The sequence below is a fragment of the Austrofundulus limnaeus genome, unplaced genomic scaffold, assembly GCF_001266775.1.
Source record: "Austrofundulus limnaeus strain Quisiro unplaced genomic scaffold, Austrofundulus_limnaeus-1.0 Scaffold8, whole genome shotgun sequence".
NCBI classification, from domain to species: Eukaryota; Metazoa; Chordata; class Actinopteri; order Cyprinodontiformes; family Rivulidae; genus Austrofundulus; species Austrofundulus limnaeus.
Window position 1 is genome coordinate 4144322 of NW_013952410.1, and position 4769 is coordinate 4149090.

A 4769-nucleotide genomic window follows, 5' to 3' on the forward strand; every position below is an offset into this window, starting at 1 on the left:
TCAAAATGACCTCAAAGTCTAAAATTTGAGTCTAAGGGAATTTCAAAATGGGACTCCTTTAAGAGCACCTTATTTGCAGCTGTTCTCTACTGTGAGCCAGAGAAAGTATACTGAAATAAACGCCAACACACACAGATAGATAAATCCAGAGAGAATATCAACACATATGTTCCCCGAATCTCCTGGATTTTCTGCTGTAAGCTCCTAAAGAGAGAGGGATTGTGTGAGATGCAGGTTGCCTGGAGAACCCTGGGCTGGACTTTTCTCACAAATTTCTCAAACATAAAGAACAAAGTCCACAGTAAAATGTGTGTACAACTTCAATTTAGAAAAGCTGTCTAAATCGGCTTTTATTTGTTTAGGAGGCTGTTTTAGTCCCACCAACCAACAGACATTTTGATTGGTCACAGCAGGAACAGCACAGGTGTCTCTAATTTTATTAACAACGCCTCAGACAAAATCCAAGAGTCTCCGTGAGCCGTGACAGTGAAGTCTGCAGCAACAGGGCCCCTGGGCGTCGTGTTGTGAATTAAACCTGTGCCTCTCCTGGTCCAGATTGAAAAAGGGGGCTTTTGTTGGAGGACACAACGCGATGATGTAAAAGAAATAACTTTCTCAACATATGGAGACAACAAAGTGAAGCAAATGAAGTGCAGGGAGAGAACGTTTCCCTCTGCCCTTCAGCCCATACAATAGATCTTTGTAATATGAGGCCTCCTGAAGGACAAACAAAAAGCTACATAGAGGGTGAAGAGGTAAGAAGGAGATGTTTTGAGATGCACACACATGTCAGCTGTATGGTTCGTCCCAGCAGCTCCTGCTGGTGTGAGGGGGGTCGGGGAGGGGAGAAATCCCTGGGGACCAACTGAACTCTCCGCTCCTCTGCAGCCACATCTGGATGACACACCACTGCCCTGCATCAAAGGACAGCTGCGCAGGTGGTGGGAGAGAGCAATGGGACACGCACACACGATGCTTAGAGAAGTAAAACAGGCCACGTTTACAGACAGACGTGTCTTCCAGGGGTTCTGAAAATTCTGCGATTAACGTGCGTATTTTTACAAAAAGAACCTGTGTTTTTTGTTGAAAATGTCAAGGTGAGAGCTTTGAAAATAAAAATATTTTCAAAAACAAATATGTCAACAATATTCATCATTGTGTTCTCTCTTTAATACTTGTGTACTTGAGGTAGGCCAAAAAATTGAGGTGGCCCACTAGAGCTTCAAAAACACATATTCTGCTTTAAAGTCTTTATTGACTATAAACTACTTCTCCCACAGTGCATGTTGATTATTTTAACATCCCACCACTAGGTGGAGGTGCACAGGGTGAAGTTCAGTTTATAAAATCTCAATTTTTCTACATTTTTGACAGCTACTTTTGTTGCAGCCCAGCTGTACTGGGAAGTGGGAATTTCCCCACTTATAAGTCGTGAATTTAAACTGAAACGACCCTCCAGTGGGAAATCCCTGTTGGAAAGTGGGCGAGTTCGGGATTTAAGACAGCAGCTACTCACTACGACTCAACAGTGAGTAAAGCTCTTACTTTTACTTGTAATAATATTTCTGTATTATTTATTTTACATTTAGTCAGTCATACACGTAGTACTTTTTAGTGTTTGTAAGAGGAAGTGTTGAAAGACGTTTTCTATGCAGGAACTACCACATAGAGCTCAGGTATTTTTTTGTTAGCTGTGTTCAGTTGTAGCAATGAGATGAGGATCATGCTGGCTGTGTCTCAATTCATGGATTGCAACTGATGTAGACTGTGGCCAACGTTCTGCTGCTCATGTCGGCGGCATAATCGACTGTGAAATGAGATGGTCGAGTCTAGATGTATGTTTGCGTGATCACACGCTGCCTTGTCACATCGCCTCAGTTGATTTTTTCAAGGTATAAATTCACAAAATTCAGTTTTAATAGAAAACTGTTACAAGTAAATAAATAAAAAGCATTAATAATTTGAGTTTAGCTCCAGTATCAGTACTTGTAACGGCATTTTTATTTAACATCTCAATGCAACAAGTTTCTTCAGCAAAGTTGTTTAACTTACATTCCTCGGTCCGTGATAAATTTCCAAACTCAGTCTAAAAGTTTATTACAAACTCCACCGTAAAATTAAAAAAATTAAAATAAACCCTTTTTGTTTTCCTATTTAATTTGCTGACAGTGCAATGAATTCTGGGATACCACCGGCAGCGTAGTATACTCAGATGCAGCCAATGTTTTCTGAATTTTGTCGGCCGCATTTGTCGGCGGCATGAGTAGTTGCCTACGAACTGACACAGCCTATACGTCACAGGGCAGTGATGCAAGCAGCAAAAAATGCGGCCGACGTTGGCTGCAACCCATGAATTGAGACATGGCCATTCTTTCATGTTTGGTTGAATAGCAACTGGCCCTTTGAGGGACAAATATCCAGTTAAAATTGGTAAAAAGAGAGTGTCTATATAATCTTCAAGAAATAGATATCTTTTTTAAAAAAAACTCAATTTTTAACTACTGGTAGTTTGAAGAAATACCATTCTACAACTCAAAGACTACATTTATGGAATAATCTTGATACTGATGTTAAAGCTTCCAGAACAATTTGTTATGTTTCAAAAAGTATGTTGACATAAATTGTGAAGGATTTAATATGATTTTTATGGTTTTTATTCTCAAATATTGCATATTGTTCAGGCTGGAGTCAGAAAAATTATGCATTCAACAAAGTCCACCCAGTGACTCGTGAGATATTTTGCTAACAGGCAAACATTGTTGACTACAAAAGTCATTCCAATGCAATCAGACGGGTGAGAAAATGTGAACGGGGTGACTCTCAGCTACCACCACACTGAATTTAAACTCATTTACTGTTAAATTAACTGAGTCGTGGTCCATTTTGTGTTTGTTAAGTCCATTAACTGTGGCAGCCATCTTGAATTTGCCTCAGATATTTGTTTGACCATAAAGTAAGTCCAACACTAATGTCATTCCTCTGCCTGTTTCTTGGTTTTTCCCAGTCTCTCACCTCAACATGTGGATACACAGGCTGCTCCGATCGCAGCACCACCCCCTGCAGGAAGCACATGTTGGACTGAGCCCACTGTGGGGTATACACTCAAAGCCCAAAACTCCCCTCAGGTCTTCCCTGGACACCTCCCCTCAGGCTCCGACTGCCTGATGGTGATGGATCGCCTGTGAGGAATGATGAATCTGCTGCTGTCAGGTCCTCAGCACATCCTCATCTGGGATTCAGCCTTAAGAAGAGCAGAGCATCAGCATCACCCCACACTGCTCTGTGAGCGCAACCCGTACGACCTCAGGCAAGACAGCCACGGTCGTGGATTTCAAATTTAAATCACACTGGCTCTCTGTCAAAAGAAACTAAAAGTAGAGGTTTGGAACACCATCACTGCACAAAAATGGAACCTAAACTAAATTAGACGCAGAATGATGCTGACAAGCTTGCTGAATGTCTCATGGCATGGGTTTTAGACCAAGATTTTTCCATTTTTCTAATTTTTTAGGTGGAGTTTGTAAGCAGACACTGATGTGATGAGATCGACCAGATGTCACCTTTAAATGGTCCCACCTGCAGCTCATTAACCACCAATCTAGCACCAGTTAAAAGGCTGAGTCCAGACTGTTGAAGTCACTTGAATGCCACAACTGGTTTGGTTTGGTTTGGTTTGGTTTATGTGGTGCTGGCCCATGCATGGACCACCTCTGGACCAGACAAATGTTGCTATTTGGGATACTTCTCTGCTATAAAACTCAACCTTCATCCTAAGCAGTGTTCTTACCTGTCTGCTCGCTCTCCACCATGTTCCTCCAAGGTGTTTTACACTTTCCTTTTCCTGGACTTGTCAAACAGAAGAATACTTACTTATCTTTTCAGAATAACGGTAGATGTAAAAGAAAACTAATTTGCATGTCTGTCACAATAAAACCTCTAACGTTCATCATTCTCAAACATTTAAAAGCATTTTATGTGAAAACTAGTTTATAACCCAAAATCCCATCTATTTGTCGTTACGTGGTTATTTATGTTTAATTTCATTGCAAGTCCAATTAGTCCAAAAACATAATCGTTTTTTTTTGTTGATGTCAATTTAACATGGGGCCACGATAACAGAAAAAAGAAGCAGGCAATTGTCTTCTGCACAATGATTTAAATGACAATTATATTTTGTGTTTATTAAAGAAAAAAGTGAGTTTTGGTCTTTGTTTTTGAAAAACTACAAGATCAATTGCTTATCTTCTACAACATATTTACTGTGGATTTACAGATAAAGTCATATGTTCACAAGCTGATTCAGCTCTTTTTTTAACCATTTACACGTCTCAGTTTTTACTTTCCTCATACATTTCATCATCCTTTCTTCATTTCCTGTGTGAAGTAAGAGATTTGGGTTCTCGCTAAGGCCGGGGTGTTATGTGTACTGAGTGAGAAAATGGCTTCCTGGTAGCTTCAAAGCCTGCAGATTTTGGGCCTCTCCGTTATTCTGAGTGCAGTTTCTCACTGCGGTGGTCAGTCGGGCTTTATGGGAGTCAGCAACGCAGATGTTTTGTGTTTTGTGAGGGGAGATTTTGGTTAAAGGCCCACGCTGATATCCTGCAAGCAGGTAGATCGATAATCTGTGAGTCAGTGCTGAGACATCCACAGAGAGGACTAAAGTGTGAAAAAAAGTCTCATATTGCAGAAATCTCAGCACAAACTGACGGAAACCTCCCTCTCTCTCTCTCTCTCTCTCTCTCTCTCTCTCTCTCTCTCTCTCTCTCTCT

At 40.8% G+C, this 4769-nt stretch overlaps 1 long non-coding RNA gene across 1 annotated transcript in view; it reads left to right on the forward strand.

Annotated features, from left to right (window-relative positions):
- The first annotated feature begins 373 nt into the window (after positions 1-373).
- Positions 374-4769, forward strand: part of LOC106537399 (uncharacterized) — a 13117-nt gene continuing 8721 nt past the window's right edge. The window contains exons 1-2 of the long non-coding RNA XR_001309455.1: positions 374-755; positions 889-1048. This is a non-coding gene — a long non-coding RNA (uncharacterized LOC106537399). The remainder of the gene's footprint in view (positions 756-888; positions 1049-4769) is intronic.